The sequence below is a fragment of the Tyto alba genome, unplaced genomic scaffold (assembly GCF_018691265.1).
Source record: "Tyto alba isolate M040663 unplaced genomic scaffold, T.alba_DEE_v4.0 Super-Scaffold_45, whole genome shotgun sequence".
Lineage (NCBI taxonomy): Eukaryota > Metazoa > Chordata > Aves > Strigiformes > Tytonidae > Tyto > Tyto alba.
The window spans coordinates 6,339,129-6,353,672 of record NW_024881321.1 but is presented as its reverse complement, the minus strand read 5'-3'; the positions used below and the strand labels follow the sequence as shown (position 1 = coordinate 6,353,672).

Sequence of the window (14,544 nt, the reverse complement as noted above, 5' to 3'; positions counted from 1 at the left end):
GCTCAGATCCCCGTCCAACCTGACCTTGAATGTTTCAGGGATGGGGCATCTACCACCTCTCTGGGGAACCTGTTCCAGTGTTTCATCATCTTCATCATAAAAAAATTATTTTTTATAGCTACTCTAAATCTACCCTCTTTTAGTTTAAGACCATTACCCCTGGTCCTACTGCAACAAGCTCTGCTCAAAAGTTTGTCCCTGTCTTTCTTATAAGCCCCGTTTAAGTACTGAAAGGCCACTATAAGGTCTCTCCAGACCCTTCTTTTCTCCAGGCTGAACAACCCCAACTCTCTTGGGCTTTCCTCATAGGAGAGGCGCTCCATCTCTCTGACCATTTTTGTGGCCCTCGTCTGGACTCACTTGAACAAGTCCATCTTTCCTGTGCTGAGGCCCCCGGAGCTAGACGCAGCACTCCAGGTGGGATCTCATGACAATGGAGCAGAGGGAGAGAATCGCCTTCCTTGGCCTGCTGGCCATGCTGCTTTTGACACAGCTCAGGACACGCTTGGCTTTCTGGGCTGTGAGCGCACATTGTTGGCTCATGTCCAGCTTTTCATCCACCAGTACTCTCAAGTCCAAGGACGTGGAATATGGTGGTGCCTTTGCCCTTTAAGCCTTCATAGCAAGAGTGGTCATCTCCTGAGCCGACAAGCAGCCTTTTTTTGAAACAATGCCCTTCACCTCCTTGTTCAGTGTTACCCTTCCCCAAAAGCTGCTACTGGCTTAAATCAATGGGGTGTTGAAGGCTGACTAATTGAAGAAAGAACATTAACAGCATGAAGAGCACAGGCATTTTTGCTGTACTGAACATCTACCCAGGACATAACAAGTGACAGATCTGAATCACTTAGGATTTTTTTTCTGCAGACATTTAGGTGAAGAACGAAACAGAGAATACTGCATCTAAAATTGATACCTTTAAAACCTTTGCAAGGCGAGAGACCACTTACACAGTTATAGTGGAGAAGAATATTCAGTCAAGCCATAATTAAAAGTTAGGCAATACTTTTTAAGCTGCCAATTTTAATGCATTCTAAAATACAGTGTATTCACTCAGATTATTCTGAAAATGTGTCTGCTTCATGATGCTTAGCGTAATTACAATAATACATTTACTTGCAGCTGTGTAGGATAAGACAGAAACTAATATTCCCATGCCATTTGTACATTCTTCTTACAGAGCAGCATAGCTTAAATTTTATGTTCTAAAGTATTTGCATGGGGTGGGATTAAGAAGGGAGACTATTTGTCTGGGGAATTTCAAACTAGAGAACTTGGCTATTAAGAGAATATAAATTATCTCCTGACTTGTTGCTAGACTAACAGTTCCCACCATGGGGTTTCAAACAGTGATGAAACATGAGTTAAAGACCAATGAGATTAATATAAAAAAGCAAAAAGATTTCTCTTAAAAGTGATGTGAAAAAGGAGCGGGGTCTGCAAAGGTCCCTCCAGGGACGGCAGCGTCTGGACAGGCCAGTAGTTCTCATTTCGTAATGTCTGGGGAAATGTTCGCACTGAAGCCTAAGTCACCCACGTATGAGCACACACCTGCCCCTGGGAGACACAGGAATTCGCTGCTAATGAACTTGACACAGATTTATGAGTGCTACATGAAAAGACCTAGAGAATCAGGGTATTCTGGAAAGTTTCACAGCCCCCACAAAGCAGGTGTAGAGAAACTCAAGCCTCACCTCTTCCTCATTTCAGCGTTCAAGTTCCCGTGTCTTTTGCAGAACTAAATCAGGCATCAGAGGTGGCTGCTGCGCACAGCCCTCTCCCATCCAGCCATAGCTCCCACCGCAGGGCTCCTTGACCCAGCCTGACTCCCCAGCTGTGGGGGGAAGCAAGGCAGCAGGGCTGGGGGGAAACAAAATTGCCTGGGGAAAACACCTTGGGCTGAGTTGTGTGCCTAACTTAGTCTCATTCTGCAGCAGAAAACAGCACAACCTTGCCGCAGCCACTTGCTCACAAACCTGGAGCCCTCTTTCTACCTCCCCTCAGCTCTGCCGGACAAATAATACAGATATTACGGCACCCAGGCTCATATAGATTTTGACACACAGTTTGTCGGCTCAGGAGATGACCACTCTTGCTATTCAGGCTTCAGAAGCAAAGGCACCACCATATCCCACATCCTTATTCACGCAGGCAAACATGCACAAGCAAACACGCGCCCACGCACGCACGTGCGCTTGCCCTCTCTCTCAGGCGCTGTCTGAATGGGGCCGTTGCACAAGTCCACCCGTGCCTCCCAAGAGAGAAACCCTGACGGTGTCATACACAGGAGGAGGGTGGAACAGACACGCAGCTTCTACCATCAAGAATAATTTTCTCCTATAACAGCTTTTCCCTCTTTGACTCACAGAAGTCTGATTTTTCCTGACAATCAAGTCCTCTAAATTCAGATTAATCTAGGAGCCTCAAACAATTCTGTAAGAAAGGACTTTGGTTGCTCCAAGTCATCCCTATAATCAGTGGGAGGAAAGGTGGGCTGCATCTCCTGCAGAAGAAAGGCCCTTCCTTGGGTCACTTATCTGACTTGCCTAAATTATCAGGAACTGATCCAGGCCTCAGTTCATAGAATCATAGAATGGTTTGGGTTGGAGGGGACCTTTAAAGATCATCCAGTCCAACTGCCCTGCCAAGAGCAGGGTCACCTTCCACTAAATCAGGTTGCTCAAAAACCCATCCAACCTGGCCATGAAAACTTCCAATGATGGGGCATCCACAATTTCTCTGAGCAACCTGTGCCAGTGTCCCACCACCCTCACTGTAAAAAATATATTCCTAATGTCCAACCTAAATCTACCCTCTTTCAGTTTAAAACCATGGTCCCTTTTTCTGTCACTACAGGCCTTGGTAAAATATTTTTCTCTACTTTCTTATAAGCCCCATCTATATATTCAAAGGCCACAATAAGGTCTTCACAGAGCCTTCTGTTCTCCAGGCTGAACAACCCAAACTCTCTGAGCCTTTCTTCACAGGAGAGGTGTTCCAGCCCTCTAACCATTTTCATTTAGGTCTCTGGGAAAACAAGCTTACAGTGTGGCTGAAGCAAGCACTGCAGCCTCTCTCACAGCACAACAACCTCATCACGCAAGAAGTTCCTCAGCAGATATCAGCTCTGTTATGGAAATGCAAATTATCATAGAAACCAGAGATAAAAAAAATATTTTATCTATCACTTCTACCCTACCCTTTCCTTCTCCCAGCACAACATTCAACCTGGATAGTCAGAAGGAAAAAAAAAAAAAACAAAAAAAAAGACAAAAAAACACCCAAACAAACACCAACAGAAAACAAGGGAAAGCAGAGGTTAAAGTGGAAGGTTAACTAGTACCATAAACAAGGTAATGCAGGGAGAGGTTGCTTGACATAGTTTCTAATCCATCCCTTCATTTATCTTCCAGACTCCTTTATATTTCTTCTTTTCTGTTGCCTAACATTTAATCTACTTCAGTAAAGTCTCAGTGGTTTGCTGTGATCACAGATACAATAAATTAATATCAGAATTGTGGGTGGGTGAGGAAAAAAACAAACATATTATGTCTTTTTTCAAGATGCCCTAAACTTCAAGTAGAGTTTGTGTAGATTTTACTGTGTTCCCCACAGAGGGTTGTGCCCCATTTGTACCTTTCCTCTCTCAAACAAGAAAGCACTGAGAAAAACGGTGCTCAAAACTGAAAGGGAAAAAGGTCAGCAAAAGCATCACGTCGCTGTGAAAGCCTTCCAGCACAGCTATGTTAGAAATGCAAGAGCTGGTGCCTTTCACAGAGGCAAAATGCAGAGTTTTGCCCTTGTGGTGCTGGTTCCTGGCCCTGTACAAACCAGGGGGGACCAGGAGCTGCTCCCTTGGGGTCAAGGCACTGCCGAGAGCTCCAAGCAGTGCCTGCCTCTGAGACAGCAGCTCTCCTGCCGAGCGCAGAACCATCTCCTCCCCACTTCTCACGCAGAGAGTGATGCATGGTGCTTCACAATCCAAGAGAACGCAGGAGGAAAAAAAAAAAAAAAAAAAAAAAAAACAACAAAAAACACACCACCCCCCCAACACCCTTACCCATCCAGTCTCACTGCCCCTACAAACTTTCTATTCTTCCCCACCCAGAGGATGTGCCCCTCAGGCTGAGAGCCTCTAGTTTAAAGAGCATGTAGTACAGAAACATTTTATCATGTGGCAAAGACATCTCTACTCAATGCTGGCTAGTCAGTGAATAAGCAGTTTAAGGGGAAAAAAAGCAATATTCTGTAAGTTATGCTGTCACATGAGGAAGAAAAGAGCATCAAATCAGGTAAAAAGGCTGAAATGAATCTGCACAGTTTCAGTTCTAACATATTTCTGATGTGCAGAGTACTCAGTTCTCCAAAATCTGATGCCAGGGAAGCTATTATTAGAGTTCTAGCTTCGATAAATTAATTGTGTCATAATAACATGCGTATCTTCAGAAATCATGAGACTTACTTAAAAAACATTACGTCTTTTAGAATATAAAGTTTTATGTGCTTTTTCTGTGGACTTGTAACAAGCTGTTTAACTGAAAGCCAGAGTTGCCTCAGAAACACATAGATGCACAAGTGGCTTAAAACTAAAAAAAAAAAAAAAAAAAAAAAAAAAAAAAATCACTCCAAAGATCACGGGGATCTTACAATATAAATTCACTGGGTCGAGTAATGTGGCAATTATCTGCCCAGAAAGATATTCACGAAATTGCATGACTTCATGCCCAATGTGTCCATTTCTCATATGCATTTAAAACTCCTACCCCGGTAGCAGTTGGAAAAAGAGACCTTGGACCTCAGCTCTCACTGTGTTAGGATAACTCCCATGGTTACTCTTTTACAGTTCATGCTTCAAGAGTTCAAGCACTGCTTTCAGTTGAGCTAATTAAATTCTGATCTTTACTCTCAGGTATCTAAATAAGGGTCTCAGACAGATAGCAAAGTCAAAAGCGTCCAGGCACGAGTATGCTCTTGAGAAGACAGTTACACAATGGCTGCCTGGGGCAGACAGAGGAGTCGTCATCTCTGGGTGCATCTGCTCCCCTGCTCGTGGTTTAACTGACAGGAAGCTCAGCCGAAGATACCAGGACCCAGCGACGAGTGTTTCCTGCCTGCACAGCCATGTCCCCCCCTACGCGCTTGCCACCGAGCACGCCTGGCCTCCTGCACAGGCCGTGGCCTCCCACGAGGGGGAGAAACTCTGTGACACCTTCTGAAAAAAAAAAAAAAAAAAAGAAAAAAAATTAAGTAAATTAAGCCCACGCACAGAAAGCCAGCCAGCCAGATGGATAAAAAGTAATCAGGTCAAGTGTGTTGCAATGTGGCTCCAGAAGGCCACCAAGGCAGAGTACAAAACGCTGGTGGCACGTTCTTGTCCAGCGTGGCCCAGGACAACACACAGGCCAGCTCTGGAGGTTTTGGTCTGGCCCTCCTCAAACGGGCTCATACACCACCAAGAAACCAAGTTGCTTGACTTAATAGACGAAGAAGTAAACAAGCAGAAATCTTCGGAAATGAACCACGACCAGTGGCAGAAACCACACTGCCAAACACGGCACCAGCACGTCTACTTAACGGGACCACCCTGTGCTATTAGACAGGACAGGTTAGATGGGGCTTTTCTAACACTAATACCTAGAGTGACACCTGTTAGTCTACCAAAAAATTGAAATGCTGAGGGAGTATTTAGTACCAACAGAATGAGCACAAGAATTCGTATAGCTTAGGCAAGCAAAGAACCAACTGCTAGTCAAAGCAAAAATTCAGTGGAAAGCAGAAACTCTCAACACAGCTGTAATTTCTGCGGTATCTATATGTGAAGCAATATGCTACACTCAGCCCCTCTCTAAGCAGTCTTCTGCTCAGTCTTAGATTACCCCATAATGTCACCTGTCAGAAAACATCTTCTTAGCCAGCCTAAAAACTATACTTCCAGGTAGGATGAGAAATTATTAAGATGGCCTCGTATCCTTCCCCCACCAATGCCCAACTGGTCATATAAAACTGAGGAAAAACAATTTTGAGCTGTATCTGCAAGGCTGCCAACTAAAGCAACAGAAGACACGTCACTCATAATTAAGCTGGAAAATATATCAACTGGCAGGTATCTAGCAGATTTAACACTACCATCTACTGCAATAGTCTAGGAATATTTTCTGCATAAACTTAAAAGCAGTAAAAAAGTCTTCACAGGATATCACGGAGTTTTTGGCAGATTTTACCCTTTATGGAACCAAGGATCTCCATCCTAACATGCTCTCCACCCCCATCCCAGAACAGTTCAGAAGAGAAATGCCTTCACATGGTGACTGGCGCTGTTAGTAGAACACCCATCTCAAAGCCAGTGATCTGCAATTTCCTGCAAATGTCCAGGCTCCAAAAAATCCTCATTTCTAACTGGAAACCTATTCTGTAACTAGGTTCCTCCGACACAGCACGCTTTGTCCCCAGCTTTCACATTCTCCCATCTGAACTCTGACCATCTGGGTTATCCCAGAGAACCGCAGCTGTCCAGTGCTTCAAAAAACTGCGTGTCTCCACGTCACTGGGCACTTGACCCCTTCATGCCCTGAAACTCAGAAGGAAAGGCCTAACCCAGGACCCATCAGACACTAACAGAAAGTCTGGGAGAACTTGTAGCAGAAGCTCACTTCTGCAGCATTTCTGAGGTCCACTTAAGGCACAAGTTCCGCCCCTGACAAATACTCAAGTAATCCCAAACAGACAACAAATTAAAAAAAGATACAAGGTAATGGTTGCTCAAAGGCCCTTCTGAACAAAAAAGCCTTGCAGCATGATCTGAACCTTGCTAAATGTTGCTGGATTGGCAAAAGGACTTAGAACTGAAAAAAAAGTATTTTCCATCTCAGATTCCAACAATACTATGTAGCCAACAGCATTTTGTAGATTTGCTTCTTAGTTTGTAAGTCACGTTGGTCATATCTTGCAACATGTACTGGCAGGATTCAATGTTTTCCTAAGAAAACCGGGGTGGCAGATACTGACACTGATCCAGAAATGGTTTACTCTCAAACTGGATATTCTTTTTAACCCTGAAAGTTCATCTGTGTCCTGCTAATGAACTACAGATTCTATTACAGCAAGCATTTCCAAATTTCCATATGTATTTATTTTCATGGTGTATTACTATTGTACTAGCTCTAAGCATAACACCATAAAAGTTATATTTACAAGAATAATCATCTCTATTATATTGATTATACACTATTAAATTAGCCAAAAATTTAATGTAACACAAACATAAGGCCAGAATAAGGGTGAGGGTGTTCTTTTATAAATGATTTTGAGACAGCTTAACATCATCTAAGTTTTCAAGCTCTGTATATTTTAAGCAAAAACGGAAAGGTAACGTTGTGGCATTGATATTTATAAAAGCAAACCAAAAATCAGGATGTCTCAGTCCTTACAAAATTCAAAACTCGTTCCTTGAAGCTGCTGCTGCGTGGCACCAGCGAGGCACCCGCATGCTCCGCTCAGCCTGCCCCCAGCATTTCTTCCTCGAACTGGGTTACAGCTAGCAGGGGAGGAGTGGTCTCCACAGAACTGCTTTTCCTGCAGAACAGCTATGAGTCAACTCGTCTCACGTCTCTGCAACCGGTAGCCTGGCTGCCTTGCTACCGGTGTGTTTTGTGGGGAGCTAAGGAGGGATCACACCCCGCCGAAGTGCCACACAGAGAGAGGAGCAAAAGCGAAACCGAGCCGATCGACGCTCACAGTCCAGGCTCCCCGACAGCAAGAAAAAAAAAAAAAACCGCCGTCATGGATTTCTATTTGTTTTAACCAGCTTCAGAGGGGAACGTGATTTTTAATCCTAAAGTGCGCCTTTAATAAACACCCAAAGAAGACATTTTCCAGATAACCAAGGAATTTTTTACAGTGTTGACTTACCAAGCAGAGCACAATAACCAGCTATTCTGTTTGCACTACAAGGCAGAACAGTGCAATGAGTTAATAATTTATCACGGCACTGCTCTTGGCAACTGACCATAATCAACTTTTAAAATTCTTCCTCATTCTTACATTTTTACTCTCAGTAAGAATTTGGCATCCTTAGAACTTCAATTCTATCTGAACATTTTCTAGCTAAGAGGTTTAATCTTCCCAAATACCTGCTTTCCTCCTGTATTGTTTCAGGCTCAGAGCAAAGGTCATAATTTCTTTTCAATAACCTAACAGACAGAATAACTAGAGTATTTTTAAGCAAAGCGAGAAGTTAGCATTTTGTCAAAAAGATGCAGCAGTGCAGTTCCCATCCCTGTGTTTCCTTCCCCTTCTTCTCCCAGAAGGAAAAAGAGCAAAAAACCCCAAGCTTCTCCCTCCACCAAAAGCTTTTATTTGCACATGTTCCCCAATTAATAATCAAACACCTTCTCCTTCCACTTTATATTATTGAGACTGACGCCTCTATGTAATTTTGGGCAAAACCTAATTTATTAGTTAACATACTCCTCCTCACAGACAGAAGCATCTAGCTGCATTGTTCTGACAACTCATTTGGTAAAAGAGTTCTTAAGAGAGTTTAGATGTAATGTGTAGAAGAGAGTTCAATGTCCTAATTATCCCTTTGTTGAAGCTTTGGCCATGGAAAACAGTCCTCTTTCAAGGACAACTGTCCTCCCCCTTATTTCTCAATGCCAGCTCTTAGAGAGTCCACAGCTCCACCACTTCAAAATCAATCCCTAACCCGGTTCAGTCAGCCAGCCCAGCGACCAGCAACTTCCCATGACGTGGACAAATGAATTGCCAACTTGTCTTGTCTTGGCTGAACCAGATAAGAGGTTGCTCACACAGTTTGGCCATGGATGGGAGGAGAGGGCAATAATCTATACTGTCAGTGAAAAAAAAAAGGTTGGCACCCCTCAAGCAGCACTGAGGTAGATGGATGAGTGCTCCTACCACAGAAACATCTAGGAATGATCATGCCCACCTCTAACAGTTTCACTAAGGCTATGTTTTAAATTAAATTAGACTGGTGCGAGCTCATATGCTCACAAAAACATAGGTCTAAACTGCAACTTGAGCTCAACTAATGCAGCTTACTATTGAGTTGAGAACCTACGGTCAAGCTAAGGGCCTAGGGAGATGCTAAATTAGCTTCTTTAAGGATTCACAACCCAGCACCTCCAGGACGGGTCATTATCTGAGTAGAACTTGCTTGGTCCAAACCTCTCATGCGTGCTTCAGGGCATACCCCTGTAAACCACTGCCACGTGGGTTTAACGGGACGACCAGGGCGGTGATGCACGTATCCTTCGCTTACAAGTGAAAATGAGTAGCTGGGGCGAGGCTGAAGCACCTTCAGTGTGCACGTAAGCCCTGTAAGCACACAGTGCGTGGAGATACCAGAGGCAGTATCAAGGCACTACATCATGCTCCCATCTAGTTGGTAGATACCAGGCTTGTTCGTGACAGACAGCTTAACAGGTTCTTCCAAGGCAGTCTCTGTCAGAAAGTAAGCTGCTTTCTCCACACAGTCATCTTTTTTCCTGATTTCACATCATCTAGAGATACTCAAGTAAGGCAGTAAAAATGAACCCACAAAACTTCCCGTTGATTTTTTTTTTTCCCAGACATGCTCTCTTCTCCCATGGCAGCAGCTATTTTACCCAGCTAGCTATTTGCAACTAATAACTGCTACTGTCTCTATCCTCAAATGTGCACATTTTAAATCACAGTATATCAATAAAATGTCATCACAGCCCCTTTGTTTATGAAGCTTGGCAGTACAAAATAACAAAATGCTTCTTAAGTCCACCTCAACACAGGGCACCCATAAGAGAGCCTTTAAACATTACGAACATCAGAATCTAGACCTAAAATGTACCCTTTCTAACTATGTGGCTTCAAAAGCATTAATCCTTTTCTGTAAATATCCGCGTTATTTTTAAACCAAACATTTACAAGACCAAACCCTTGTCTTACAGTTTGGCAAAAGTTTTCCAACCTTTCTTACTGTTGAGAATTATTTCTAGTCCATTACCACTGAGATAACATTTAATACAGCTCATTTGAAGGACCGTATTAAAAGACAATTAGCTTTTTATAAAAACAAATGGTAGAATGTTGTATTACATCAACCATTCATAATTAGACATACATCTTTCAGAAGAGCACATTTAGGAAAATATTCTAACACCAGTAACTTTCTTCTTGGTTTTCTTCTCAGGAAATCCCTCCATAGGCCATTTTTAAGTGGTCTAAATTAATGGCTTATAAAAATATTATAGCCCCATCAGACAAATTAAAATTGTATTTCACTTAGTTGCTTCAAAAGCAACTTATTTCACTGTTGCTTTTAGCTGATACTAAAAGAAATACACTTATCTTTAATAGAAAAGGGCCAATATTTTTAAAAATGCTGAAAGTCATCCCTAGCAGTCAAATTTGAGACTGTGTCTCAACACACAAAGTTTCATTTTCATTCATATGCCTAAACCACCTTTGTAAAGAAAAAAAGCCCCCAAACAGACACTTCCTCTCTACAGTTCCTTCTTTTCTCTTTTTGAAATAAACAAAAGTTGGTTGTTTTTTTGAAAAAAAACAGGATGGCAGCCTCTCAGTAGAACACCACCAAGGGTACCTGGAACCAACCCCTTGCTGGGCTGACACAGCTCTCAACAAGCTGGTTTGTCGAGGCACCGGGAGTCAGAGAAGTAAATTCTTGCAATTTGTGCAGGTTTGATGCCCTTTGCAATCCACAGCACGTAAGCTACATAATTATTTTCTTGATAGCTAATTCTCATGCTTAATTTACAGGAACCACGACAAAGCTTGAATAGCTACAGAGAGTAAAGAGTTTAGAGAGGCTCTGGATAGGGGGAAAATAACAGTACAAAACAGAGAACGGGATCATCAAGAGAATGGGAGTGGACACCATAACCACCACCTCTGAGGAAAACGTCAAGCAAAATTCTGCCTTCAGCAGACAATGTGCCAGCCCTGGTGCCTTCAAGATACAGTTTTCATGAAAGCTCTTCCTAAGAGGGTCACCTTCTGGTCGCAAAGACAGCCTCCACTAAAAACAAAACATGCCATCACATCCTTGGGAAGCTATTCCTCTTAGCTCCAAAATTACCTACTGCAGTCCATGTAGCATGCACAAAGAGGAGAAAACTAACAGTATCCTTGTCAACTTGCTTTTAACTTGAAATTGAGTCTGGTTGGAAGAGCAAGTTAAACATTAATTTTCTGTCAGCGGTCAGCCTTGGGTATCACAAGTTGTAACCGTAGTTTCACAATCACATTTTGCTGCTTCTTTCCCTAGTTGCAATATAAAACTGAATAAACACCAAGATAGCAGGGAACTGGAGAACAGCAGAAAAGACTCGACGCAAAGCTCATAAAAGCAAGCTAGCTTTCTCCTAACCTGTCAGCTTTCTTAACTATGTGAAAAGCTCCCACGAAAAACAACTCTAGAGGAACATACAGCATGACAAAACAGTATATGCAGCAACGATATATATTAACATGTTTTTTTCTTTCAACAGCAGACAACGATTTGAATCAACCAAGCTGACCCCTTTCTTCCAATTCTGAAACCCAATCTCATGTGGGATGACATTTATACTGAGCCCACTTAAAAAGTCAAACCACTACCACGCAAGAAGGTGAGGCAAATGCGGAAGGAGCTCGCAAATGAAGCGGTGAGACCGTTAGTAGACTAACGGTAACTATTCAAGAAGCACAAAGCATTCCCCTCAAAATAAAAAATGTATTTGGTATATTCACACAGAAATGTTGACGATGAGTTAAATACAGGGTGTTCTAGAAATAGACTAAAGTGCCTAATTATAGAAGCAGACAGCGACATTCAATCCATCTAAAAACAACCCTTTCCCACAGTTTCCAATCTATGCATTTAGTATTCCTATTCCTAGAAAATTATCTTAATGGTAGTATCTTTTCCCCCAATACAGAAAGAAATCGTTTTTACATGCAAGTTTAAGAATTGGAGATTCTTTCCAGGCCAACAAAACAGCTATCGTTTTCACATTCAAACCTGAACCCAGTACAAAGTCACATGACTGATCTCTTTAAGGACGAATAAATGACCAGAGCTCTAGTCATCCAATTAATCACTAAAGATAGCTGGAAGGTAGTTAAGGCCTAAAGCACATCAAGGTAAGAATGCAAAAACTTTAGTCCCTATCTAATGGGATCCTTTTAGCACAAAGGCTGACACAGTGGGAAGCTTTGCTGCAGAACAGGCCCATATTGAAGAACAATTCAGTTTTACCTCTACACTGATTAGCCCTGTCAGGTCAGGAGAGTGAGAATGTCTAGAGCCTTTCACATGGCTGCTGCGGACTTTTGATAAGCGAAAGACTTCAAATTTCAGTATGTATAGTCTGTCAACTAGTTTATCTGTGAAGGAACATTTAAGTGAGATTTAAGAAAGCAACATTTAAGTAAGATTTAAGGAAGCAAATAATCTCTAAAGCACATCAGTGGCATTAAAAGGATAAACACAGTAAATCACTGCCATATAGTAGCAAAGTTTTCAGCGCTTATGGAGCAGATTGTAACTAAGGCTGGAAACGTGAACTCCACCTCCTGCCACTCCTGTGCTGAATCACTCTGTTAGGGGAAAGTCCTCGCTGATCCTCACACACCAAACAAAACTCCAGTGAGTTACCAAAACCGTCACTAAAAACAACAAAATCTGCCAGCGAAAGCTGAGAAACTTTTGCTAACATTTGCAAGAAGTGAAAGCTGGTTTGGAGATCAAAGCTTCTTCTCTGATACAGAGGGAAATCCTGCGTTTTTCTTACAAAGCCTTTTCTATCAGCTCACCAAACGCAGTCCTACTGTAGTCCTGTCTCTTGAATACAGCTGTGCTGAAGAGAGAAAACAGTACATTATACACCTCGTGTTGGTTTTTTTTTTAATACACAGGAGCATCCAAAGAGTAACACACTCCACTGAAATACGAGTTTGCATTAATACTGAAACATCAGGCTATACCAGGCCAGCAACATTCTTCAAATCTGGACATTTACTTCTTTTTTTTTTTTTTTTTTTCCTCATTTGAGTACCAAGATCACAGGCTTGGCAATTTTGATACTCAATGGATTAAATAAAGAGCGTGTTAGAAAACAAGGACTTCTGTAAAAGCAGGGGTCTGCAAATAAAGTTCAAGCTAACTGGCATGTAATGATACCACTCCCACAGCTCATCTCCCAACAACCGCAAACTCAATCCAAACTGAAAGATCTGTGCCTTAGGGTGAGGGGGAAAAAAGTTGAGGTTTTTTTTTGAGACAAACACAGGCTTCAGCTATAAAAATCAATAAAAACTAATGCCATTTCTCTGTCCCTTCTAATCCGCTTCTCTGCCTTCTAGAAAATCTGTCCAAGCTGTCATCTGTAAATCTTGGAGGACTTTCAAATCCCTTTTTCCTCACTCCACCACTGCACCCCAGATGCTTCTGTAGCCCTGGTGTAGTCCTTGCACAGCACCAAGAGAGCCTAATTATGGCAGCTCTGCCTTCAAAGAGGAACTGCTCCTCTGCGAAGCCCTGCCCGAGAGAAAGCAGCAGCAGCTACTTACCCTTTAGCACACAAAAAGCATTCTGCCCAAGATAAGCAGCTGCAGCTTGGGAGCCGACTTAGGATAACTCTAGTTTTTAAGGCTGGATGTCTCGAGAGGGTCCAGTACAGCAGAAAGAAGGGGAGGAAAGAGGTAAGGAAAGGGAGGCTTGTGCTCTGCCAGTTGCAAGTACAGCTGACAGTTGTTGCCTCAGCCCAAAGATATGAAAATAAAACTCATGATGAAAAAAAGGAAGATGCAAATACCCTAAAGAGTTTTTCAGTAAAAAAATTCTATCAGTAACACAAAACAATTTTTTTCCAAACGGTTCCTCTGTAGTTTTATCATTTCCTTCAACATGAAACAGTACACCAAACAAATCTCTCAAACCCTTGCAAAACTGTTGCTTTTAGAAAGAAAACAGGCAAAACATAAAATCAAAAGATGGTAAAAAAACGCCATACCATAAAATGCTGAAGGAAGGTACGGGTGAGCACTGGAAAGGCTGAAGACAAGAGACAACCTCACTCAAAACATGACCATTTACTTAATGGTCGCCTCCCTCCCTCCCTCCCCTGCAACCGATTGCAGTATTTAGCAAGACTTCGTTACACTTCTCAGATGTAAGCTCCATACAGTAAATGAAACTGGAAAGTATTCCCATATGCGCACTAGTCTGAGCTCTCTGTCATTTCATTGTCAATAAGAAGATATTCAACTTTATTTCTCAACTGAAAGACTGAAATATAGAGTCCAAAATTATACACTCAGACAAAACTTCTAAAGATACTACCCTGCATTTCTGTCCAACTATACACAAGGTGGAAACAATCGTTCTTATTTAAAATATTGCGCTAGAGTTCAGAAGTACATAATTAGGAGAATCAAGGTGGTTTTCATCCACTGAAAGTTTAAAAAGCAATTTGACACACCGCAATTACCTCCAGGATTTTCTTCTCCCATTACAACTACCACTAAGCCCATTTTATAATTGGT

The 14,544-nt window shown here is 42.2% G+C and overlaps 1 protein-coding gene across 3 annotated transcripts in view; it reads right to left on the bottom strand.

Annotated features, from left to right (window-relative positions):
* ELF1 (E74 like ETS transcription factor 1) overlaps positions 1-14,544 on the bottom strand; it is a 94,022-nt gene that overhangs the window by 54,456 nt on the left and 25,022 nt on the right. The window contains exon 1 of one of the 3 annotated variants that reach the window (XM_009973794.3): positions 13,570-13,988. The exons of the other annotated variants lie outside the window; for them this stretch is intronic. The gene's annotated coding sequence lies outside the window, so the exon portion shown is untranslated. Of the gene's footprint in view, positions 1-13,569; positions 13,989-14,544 lie in introns of those variants that run through there. 3 annotated transcript variants of the gene reach the window in all.